Source organism: Bactrocera tryoni, chromosome 5 (genome assembly GCF_016617805.1).
Source record: "Bactrocera tryoni isolate S06 chromosome 5, CSIRO_BtryS06_freeze2, whole genome shotgun sequence".
Classification (NCBI taxonomy): Eukaryota; Metazoa; Arthropoda; class Insecta; order Diptera; family Tephritidae; genus Bactrocera; species Bactrocera tryoni.
The window spans coordinates 58,171,651-58,183,369 of NC_052503.1; positions in this window are offsets into that span (position 1 = coordinate 58,171,651).

The following is an 11,719-nucleotide window of genomic DNA, read 5'->3' on the forward strand; positions in this document are numbered from 1 at the left end:
ATCTTATTGCTGCCCAATATCGGCGCGTTGCGTCAGCATCAACATTATCGCATTTAAACGCAATTGCCGATCGTTATCACACGCAACGTTGATATTCTTAATGGTTCACAAACAAATATGTACATGCGCGTACATACATATGTACGTACAGTGTGTCGAAAGTGAGTAAAACCGCACGCTTTGAAAAATATAGTTGGTTACGTGGAAATTAGGTAAATGACACATCATCGCCAACAAAGGGTGGCGCAATTGTTACGAAATCGTAAATAAAATGTCAGCCATTGCGACGCCATTTCCGGTGACTCCTCGGAAAAAAGATGCGCCCGCGTTGGCAGGATAACTCCTTACAGGATCATTTAAAGTGAAAAAATACATGTTTTAGTTAAAACCCTAACTTATAACTGGCACGAAGGAAAAAAACTAAAAATTGGACTTTGGCAGACAATTTTACAAAAAAATTAAATTTCAATGAAAAATTTGCGACATTTTTTTCAAATAGTTGTTATCGAAAAAAATCCTTAGTCCAAGTCTTTAAGAATTGTATTTCAAAGACCTATGTAAAATTTCATGAAGATCGGTTGAGTGGTTCTCGAGAAATCTTGCCAGCTAGCCTCGAGCGCACAAGGCTAGCATCTCCGAAACCATTACTCGAATCAACCAGAAAATATGGGACAATATTTAATAGGTGTTGTAGAATTTAATAAGAAATTTTATGAATTTTTTGCAACCCATAATCCCATGTAACCCCATAATGGCAATGCGCGCTTATACACATTTACCATTGTTCTTATCGTTCAAAAATTATATAGTACCATCTCAATATGTTATCAGTTATGATATCTATTAACTAAGTACTGAGAAATGCAAAAACAACCAATTAGTAAAAAGTAACATTTCTTCGACTTTAGTGCAAGATTTTGTGTTCTCTATCACATGTGACATTGAAAGGAAGCACAGCAAAGACATTGCTTCGTGACGCCATGAATGAAAAAATGCCCGGGGTGTGTACACAGCTGCTATGAATGTTTGACAGCTAATTATTTTATCAGATCTATTAATTAGAAAGTTAGTACAAAATTTCCATTTGTTTAATTCACCGATAGATTAAATGACATTCATTCGATACTTCATTCCATAGTTTGGGTCCGGATCAAAACTCAGTCAAGAAGTTGAGCTATCGGTTATATTTTGCTTACCGTTAGCACTCTACTTTTATGCGTATTAAGAATAACACCCAGTTGCAATGGGTACAGAGAAGTATAATAGAGTGCTATAAAATGCGTCATAATGAGAATATATACATATGTACATACTTATATAGCAATATATGGCTGTTATATATACACAACAAAACCACAGCACACTTTTGAATATAATTGTACAGTTTGACATAATCGACATAAACAACTGTCAGCAACGGACCTGCATCTTATACTCTGGCGAATTCTTGAATGTATCTCCAAAAAGATATCATGACTGTCTCGTTGTCTAGACTTATTACTTTTTCCTTTGGTAATATCTTGTACATTCTTAGGAATAGGTGTCAACAACAAAAACTTTTGATATACTTAAGTGTATAAACCCTTTTTTTTATAAATAAATTATTTGCTATTAAAGTCGTTCATACGAACTACTATATACAAAAAAACAATACGATAGCGGGCACATTAAATTGTAGGCCTCTTACTAAAGCTGTCACATGGCTTTAACAGCTTTGCTCATAAACTCATTGATTTGTAGATACATAATCATTCAAATATTCATGGTAACAATTTCCAGTGCTTAATTGACAGTTAGTAACTAAGTCAAAAGCTTAACGTTGAAGTGTTTTTCAATTTCGTAAATCATATGTTGATCATAACCTTAATTTACAAGTGAGCATCGAAATATTTCACAAGCCTCTTCGACGAAATAAAGGTGCTCTTAAATTAGTCTGTAATACTAATATTCTCGTCTTAGAATAATCCCAACCAGTTTAAATACATAGCATGCGCGTTTTTTAGTAAAAAAAATATAAGTTCGCATATGAGCGTAATCGGACCACTGCCACGTCCACAAAACGCTATTAAATGAAAACCTTATAGGTTATGCTGTCATAACTAAGCACTAAATTAAGATATAATAATGTAATTGGGCACATGGGATAGCAGTAGCAAGAGGCACCTGTGGAATTTTTTTTTAGAAAAGTGGGCGTGACCTGCCCTCTAATAATTTATATATATGTATGTACATATATATCTCTTAAACCACTAAAGCTACAATAACCTAATTTGCCCAGCACAAATATTATGAGAACTCCCATCGTGGATGAAATCGGAAGATAACCTCGCTCACTCCCCATATAACGGTGCAGTTCAAAACTACTAAAAGAGCAATAAATTAAAAACTAAATACGCCAGAGCAATAAAATTTTACCACGAAGATTGTATGATAAGGTTTTATGAGAGCGGGTGTGAAAATCGAACGTTGAGTTTGCCACCGCCCACTTTTTGATGAAATCATATATCTCGGGCCCCCTGGACCGATTTCTACCAAATTTATCCAAATTTCCCAAATCCAACCAAAACTGTTCAAGCCTCTAGGTACAGAATATGTGGGCACCAGTATTTATAGTTGACTTTTGATCGAAAATATCGGTCAATGTGTGGGATATACAATTGAAATTCAGAGAGAACCCTTTCCTTATAATAGTAATTCCTTGTCACAAAAATGGGTTAAATCGGGTTAATACTTCCCTGAGCCCACATATATCTAATATAAAGATTTTTGAACTTCGGGTGACTCTATACTGCATATATCGGCCAATATTTGAGTTATAGCTGATCTTGATATCAGGATTTACGAACACATCATTTGCATATTGTTCAAAGCTTGACACCTTATTCCGAATTCAATTCAACATGTTTGTATTTATGTTTTTTTTATGTCTATATATAATTAACAACCATAATAACAATCTTTAAAAGGGGAACACTAAATTTAGAATAAGCGCAAATGAGGTTTCGAATTATAAATCAAGAACCAGCCTTAAAGAAGTAATAACATATCCGGACCAATACCGCTTTATGGTTTATAACTTAGTTCAACTAAACTCTTCTCTGGCATTACAAATAATAACTGAGTTCAAATAAATGTTTCATTGCCCTTTAAAAAATATTTTACTCAAAAATGATGGATTGCGCTTACGAGAAAGACTTCTTGATATGCAAATCAATTGGAACTTTGAAGCACCAAGTAACCCTAAGTTGTAGTGAAAATTCAAGCCATTCAATGTTGCATAATATAGATATATACTATAAATGTCAAATAAGATTTTTTTTATTAAATAATAAGGAGGAGCTATTCATCAAACTTATATAGTACACTTTATAGTCCTACAAAGAGTTAAAACCGTTGACTTTCAAATGTATTGAAAAATAAAATATTTGATTTAAAAATATATTACAGCTTAAAAATATCTAAAACGGTTGGAGACTTATCTTATACCCTCGTTACAAACAGGTTCGGGTCATTAATCGGTTATTCATCTTAATTAGTAAAAACTCAAAAATAGGTCAAATATTTAAATTTATTCAACTTCATCCGAGTTTCAAGCAGTTATTTACATTTTTTTGTACAAAATTAAAATATCATTATATTTACCTATAAGGCAATAAAATCTTAAGCCCATTTCGATATTTGTAACTAACTGTATTTTGCTATATTTTTAATGGAAATATTTTCGCCTCCTCTGCTAATGTACATTAATACAGTAAGTTACATAATTTTTGTACTACTTTATAAGTAGTTTTGATTACTTTTACTGTTTGTTTGGTTAAATTGAGTGATTTAAAAATGCTGTAGAATATTTAAATGTTAATATTTAATAGTTTAGTATAGTAATTACGTAATCTAGACTTACAATTACTTCGATATTTCTATATTAAGCCTGGATATTGTTATACTTGACTAACTACTGATCCTAGTATAGGTACTTTTTTAAATAACCTTTTTGTGACAGATCACGCATGAGTCGTGTCAAACTGTCATGCCTTTTTTCAATATTTTTTTTTCAAAGACTTACGCCTGAACAACGTTTACAAATCATTCATCTTTGTAACGTTCTGTAAAGAATGTGCTTCGCTCAACTTATGGTCAACATAAACGGCCTACTGAGCAAACTATTCGCAACACCATTACCCATCTTGAGAGTTAGCATTCATTATTGGATAATATTCGACCAAATAAACCATGTCCAACACGCAGTGAAGAAAATAAAGCAGCCGTAGCTAAAAATGTACTCGAAGACCGTAAAAAGTCGATTCGACGCCGTTCGCAGCAACTCGGATTGACGTTTGGAACGACCATTTGGGATGTAGAGCAAACTGAGGAAATTCAAGGGCTGCCATTTCATTCAGAAAAAATAACGGTGTGGTGTGGTCCATATTTCTTAAAAATTTATGCCGGTAAGAACGTAAGCGTCAATGGCAACCGTTATCGCGCGGATTATTTGATGCCTGAAATTGAAGCTAGTGATTTCGGCGACATTTGGTCAATGGGTTTATTAATGGAACACTTCGGTGAGTAGATAATTTCGCGTTTTCACGTTTTGGGCCGATCGATTAGCCACCAAGTGTGATATCACACCGTTAGACTTTTTTCTGTGGAGATATGTAATATGATAATTAAACTCAACGGATGGACCATCTGAGACGTAGGCGCGACCAACATTTGAAAGAGATAATCTTCAGAAAATAAATGCAAAAGAACTATTCTTCGAATGATAATAAGCATTTCTCATTAAACTTGCAGTTTTTTCTTTAAAAAAGCAGGGAACCTCGAAATGGATCGCCCTTACATAACATTTCTAGATATAAAGTTATTAAATTAGACGGTACTATGTGCATCTACATATTTCCGATACTTTTAAAATCATTCTTTCCTCATCCTTTATTCTAACGCATTTTGCAAAATTGCATAAATTTGACTGCAAATTACCATCGATGTGGCTTAAGGGACTTTTTATCGTTTTTATATACATAATTCCAAAATTATTCATATATTTAAGAGTCCAATACATTACATTATACCAAAATGGTGACGAAAAGGAGCAAAAAAATCGAATTATTAAAACAAAATCCCTGAGAGATCACGGGTAACATTTCAACTTTCAAAGATATGATCTACTCTCTTTGGTTGATCTTCTGAGTCTTTTTACATTCAAAGTCGCTTATGTATATACCAACACCATAGCTTTATTTTCATGAGTACTGTTTTGTTGTTTACTATATACTCGCAAGATTGCTCTCGCAAATTTAGTGTTCAATGAGCACAAATCTAATAACAAGTTAGTACTTTTTAGACTCAGTGTATATATATTAGTTTTAATTTGTGTAGTAAGTTAATTATAAGCCCAAGAAACACACATTTATATATACTCATAAAATATCATCATATGACCAAAAATAGTATACATATACATATACACATACATACACATGTAAATGCACCTATATTAATATGAAATATGACGTGTTGTTGAAAACTAACCACTATGGTTTAACCACATAAATTTCACGTCATTTGTATATTAATTGACTGTTAAAGTTACAACCATTCAAAATAGTAATCCATGCAACAAAATTGTTTAATAACCTCCAACAAGAACGTTGACTTGACTTTAGACTTTGAAAACAGCGGCCACAAAATTATATATGTATATAGACATACATACATAGTATATGAATTGCCGCATTTGCACACTTAATACGCGATAGCGACTACCGTTTGTGAACATGGTAGGTGCTTCGTATGAGTGTAAGTGTGGATGTTAAAGAGTGTTGCCGCATAAGTTAGCCGGAGGCAAAGCGGCAGCTGTAAAATTAAAAAAATGTAGACCAAACTGTGTCATGCGTCTTTCATACTCGAACAAACGAGTAAATTTGGCAATAACATTAAGACGATAAGAAACTGTTGGATACGAAATACGATAAAACTGACGTTTCGGGTAGATTTTGTTTTGCCGGCGAAAATAGTACAAACCAACTAATGGAAAAATACAAAACTGTCAATACGCGTAAATAATTACATATCCATTAAAGCAATTTGCATTTTTGTGCACTAAACCCCTGGCTATTATGTAATAGGACTGATGCTACCCGAAACGCTAATAATCAAAACAACAAACTCGTACATAGCATTTAATGTTATTGTAGTCAAAACGTAAAGAATCATTTTCAGTAGTTGGGCTCTATTAGAAGCATTAAATGATAATAAACACCGACCTGCCATATAAATGTCGACAAAATATTTTTGGATGACCGTACAATGAAGTTGTTCGAGATAGCAGGCACTCTAAAGGTATAAACTGAACCTACAGGTACATATACATACATCATATCATTCACGAATATTTGGGTATCAGAAAGTTCTGTGCAAGTGGGTGCAGCCTAAGCTTGCTTGTGACCAAAAATAGTGCCGAGTTTATGATTCGGAGCAGTGTTTAGAGATGTTCAAATTTTTGCGTCGAGATATGACAATGGATGAAACGTGGCTCCATCATTTCACTCTGAAGTCCAATCGACAGTCATTCAAGTGAACTGCACAAGATGAACCCGCTCAGAATCGTGGAAAAACGGAATGGATCGGTTCTCAGGTCTCAAAAAAATATTCGCTTGGAAGAAATGTTTATCGAATGAAGAGGAGATCGCCGAAACTGAAGCTTATTTTGACGCAACTGACAAATAGTACTGCAAAAGTGGTATCGAAAAGTTGGCGGGTCGCTATTAACAGTGTATTACTAGTGTATGAAATTCTGTGTCAATACTAAAAAGCATATTTGGAGTGAACGACCGCAATTAGAAAAACAGCTTTTTTATAATACATTTAATTTTTCCTCGAAGGGGAAAAAAGTGAACCAAAGTGATTTCACATTCTCCGGCAATATTTTGCACAGAGTATCAGGATCACAAAAAGAGTTGAGATCCAGATGTCTGCGTGTCAGTCTGTCAGTTTGTACAAACGATAACTCGAGCAAAAACTGTGATACTTTGAAAAGAAATTGTATGCACATTCCTCAATAAAATTCCTCAGATAATTATACTTATGTAAAGCGTAACAATAATGCAAGGATATAATTTGGTATGGAGGATCACATAAGAAGGAGGTATCAGTGGACTGACAATTCCTAAAAAATGGAGGTGGCATTGACCTATAATGCTATATCGACCAAATTTGCTAAAAACAAATCTATAATATAAATAATCTGACGATAACTACGTCCAACCCCTTACAAAGGTTTTATACCATCATCCCTGAAAATCTGTATTATATATTATTTCTTACAAAAACAAAATATAACCCTCATCGAGACCCTCGGGTCTGGCCAGGCATACTTTGTTTTTAAATGTTATTCAAATATATTTAGAGTGCAGCAAAAGACTTGCGCATCCAGGTAGATTCCTAGAATTTTATTGTCTATAGAATTCAGAAAAAAAATTCAAGGATATCGTATCGAAAAGGACGAAAAAAGGATATTATAATATTACACCTTAGTGCACCAATGGTGCTTGGCTAGACCCTCATATAAGAAAATATATAAACTTTGGTATGTTTCTATCACTTCGCACGGTTGATTTATCTGTTTTCATGTTCGTTACATGTCCAAATTGGTTTGTATGTTTATCTAGGTCAAATACTTTAGAGCGTTTTAAAGGTTAAGAAAAAATGTAATTTTTCTCAAAATGTTACATTTTTTGTGAACACTATTGCCACGCCAAGCGTGAACAAGGCAGTCATTTTGATTTCAACCAAATCGAGAGGTAAGAAATTTCAAAAATGTACATATCTATATTGTAGTATATATATGAGCGTAAATACAACACGTATGTATTTCCATACAAATGTATGTTAACACCACTTGTCCTAGCCAAGCACCATTGGTCTCGACTAAGTGTATCAGACCGTTGGTCTCGACCAGGGATAAATTAGATTTCTTCTTTATTGGCGTAGACACCGCTTACGCGATTATATTAACAACAGCGCGACAGTCGTTTCTTCTTTTCGCTATGTGGCGCCAATTGAATATTCCAAGCGAAGCCAGGTCCTTTTCCACTTGGTCCTTCCAACCGAGTGGAGGTCTTCCCCTTCCTCTGCTTCCCCCGGCGGGTACTGCGTCGAATACTTTCAGAGCTGGAGTGTTTTCGTCCATCCGGACAACATGACCTAGCCAGCGTAGCTGCTGTCTTTTAATTCGCTGAACTATGTCAATGTCGCCGTATATCTCGTACAACTCATCGTTCCATCGAATGCGATATTCGCGCAAAGAACCATAAATCTTTCGCAGAACTTTTCTCTCGAAGGCTCGCAACATCGACTCATCAGTTGTTATCATTGTCCAAACCACTTCACCATATAGCAGGACGGGAGTTATGAGTGACTTATAGAGTTTGGTTTTTGTTCGTCGAGAGAGGACTTTGCTTCTCAATTGGATTTCTAGGCTGACATTGTTGGTGGTGTTTACGCTGGTTCCAAGATAGACGAAATTATCTACGACTTCAAAGTTATGACTGACAACAGTGACGTGAGAGCCAAGTCGCGAGTGCGACGACTGTTTGTTTGATGACAGGAGATATTTCGTCTTGCCCTCGTTTATGCCAGATCCATTTGCATTGCTTCCTTGTCCAGTCTAGAGAAAGCAGAACTAACGGCGCGGGTGTTGAGGCCGATGATATCAATAGCCGTATTAGTTTTGCGGGGATACCAAATTCAGACATCGCGGCATAAAGACAGCTCCTTTTCGTGCTGTCGAAAGCAGCTTTGAAATCGACGAAGAGGTGGTGTGTGTCGATTCTCCTTTCACGGGTCTTTTCCAAGATCTGGCGCATGGTGAATATCTGGTCGGTTGTTGATTTGCCAGGAATAAAGCCACACTAATAAGGTCCAATCAGTTTGTTGACGGTGGGCTTTAATCTTTCACACAATATGCTCGATAGAACCTTATACGCGACGTTGTGGAGGCTTATCCCACGGTAGTTGGCGCAGATTGTGGGGTCTCCCTTTTTTTGGATTGGGCATAGCACACTTAAATTCCAATCGTTGGGCATGCTTTCGTCCGACCATATTTTCTTCGCCGCCGTATTTGAATAGCTCGGCCGGCAATTCATCGGCCCCCGCCGCTTTGTTGTTCTTCAGGCGTGTAATTGCTATTCGAACTTCTTCATGGTCGGGCAATGGAACGTCTGCTCCATCGTCATCGATTGGGGAATCGGGTTCGCCTTCTCCTGGTGTTGTACGTTCACTGCCATTCAGCAGGCTGGAGAAGTGTTCCCTCTATAATTTAAGTATGCTCTGCGCATCAGTGACTAGATCACCTTTGGGGGTTCTACAAGAGTATGCTCCGGTCTTGAAACCTTCTGTAAGTCGCCGCACTTTTTCAGAATTTTCGAGCATAACCCTTGTCGGCGAGCTTATCAAGCTCTTCATACTTACGCATTTCAGCCTCTTTCTTTTTCTGTCTGCAAATGCGTCTCGCTTCCCTCTTCAACTCTCGGTAACTATCCCATCCCGCACGTGTTGTGGTCGATCGTAACGTTGCGATGTAGGCAGTCTGTTTTCTCTCCGCTGCGACACAGCACTCCTCGTCGTACCAGCTGTTCTTTTGCATTTTCCGAAAAGCAATGGTTTAGGTTGCATCTGTACGTAACATGTTTGAAAGGGCATCCCACAGTTCCCTTATACCGAGTTGTTGACGAGTGCTCAAGGAGAGCAGGAGTGCAAGCCGAGTAGAAAATCGTTCTGCTGTCTGTTGTGATTGCAGTTTTTCGACGTCGAACCTTCCTTGTGTTTGTTGACGTGCGTTTTTTGCTGCACAGAGGCGGGTGCAGATCTTGGCTGCAACAAGATAGTGGTCCGAGTCGCCAAGCACGATTTTGACATCGTGGCAGGGGCAGCTCTCTTAGGTGCGCTCCAAGCGCTCATAGAAAGTATTCGTTTGCTATGGTCGTCATCAAAAGGGGAGTCTCTCATCCGAGGCTTGTTGCTCTTTTTAATTGGGTGCGTTTTTTACGTGTCGGGTCCCAAACCGGGCGCACAATTCTGCGGAGGGGATATTTTGTCTTCTCACTTTAGCTCGTCTTCAAACGGGTGTTCTTCGGCTACCCAGAGTATACTTGGTCAAAGACCGGAAGTCGTGAGCTGCTTGAGTCATATGTAAAAGAATCGTTTCTGGCCACTCCCAAGTGAATGGCGATCAGAGAACTCTCCTCACTTGCGTGAACTTCTACACATGACTCCACCTCCCTAAAATAGATTTACAAATCCTAAAAAGTCTCCTCTACAATAGACAAATTTTGCAAGATCTACACGACCTACTTTTCTGATATACTACCTTTATTTAGATTTTAACTTTTTTGCCTTTCTTATTCTTTTTTTTTTGCATTTCATACAAGATTTCCACAAATCGGAACACCTTGAAATTATTTGTAATGTCATTTTGTTTTATAAACCAATATTTATTTCCTCATGGAAAGCTTTTGATATTATATTGTACCGATTTGCATTCGGTCATTATTTAACGAATTTTTGGCAAAATGTCCGAGTTGGACCTGAACCAAATTAATTTAATTCGGAATAAATTTGGCAAATGCTTAGATTTAATATACGTTGATAACCCTTAAAAGAGTTCCGATATTCAGAGTAATCCAAACAAATTTACTTAAATTTTTAAACCATGTAGCATTGAGTTTTAAGGAACAGGAGCATAGGGATGTTTCATACACTGACTTTAGCAAAGCTTTCGATATAGTAAATCACTCTTTCAGATTCAAATGTCTCTTCTGGTGATCCGATTCTGTTCTGTAATATAATTCTCAAAAATTTGATTATATGCCGGCCTTCTATAGCTTTTTAAATCATATACTTCAATTGATGAAAGACGTCTGTTGTAAAGAGCCTTAAGCGATTTTGTTGCTCTCAAATCTCAAAAAATGTAAGACGTGGTGCTTTTCTTGTAAATCTGGTTTGCCCTCTCCTTATGTAATAAAAGACTAATTACTGCAACAAATTTCAAATTTTTAACTTTGTTGATTTGGGATTTACTATGAACACTAAGCTTAATATAAGTCGTAATATTGATGTCATAGCCTTGAATGCAAAAGGTATTCTCAATTTTGTTAAACTAAAATCTAAAAATCTTAAACCCTTGTACCAGTCGTAGAGAAATGTTCGGCATTATATTCTTAATAAAAATTCTGAATGGAACATTTAGCAGTTCTTTTCTCATGTCTGAAGTTAAATTTAATATCCCTCTTCACTCCTCGAAGCAGTTTAGACTCTTACTTTTAAAATCTTGTTGATCAAATTTTGAACTTAACGAACCACTCTGTCGCGTATGTCATGATTTTAATTATCATTCCTGCACATTCGATTTGTCTAACTTCACTTCTCGAAATTAAAAATACTATATTGCTTTCTATCAATTAATGTATTTTATATATTGGATGTTGAAATTTGTGTTTCTAGAGCAGTGTGCTCAGTTAACTGAGCAGTTTAAGATCTCGACAATTAAAAAACTCTCTTGCCTTTCATGACTCGTCTAAATCCGCATGTATTTCAGTTCGTAAATATTTCAATGTAGTATTTGTGGTTGATTATGCCTAAAGTTTAATGAAAAATTGATTGTTGGGGTTTTCCCGATAGCTCAATTATATCCATACTTGTACATTACGCGGGAGTATAACAA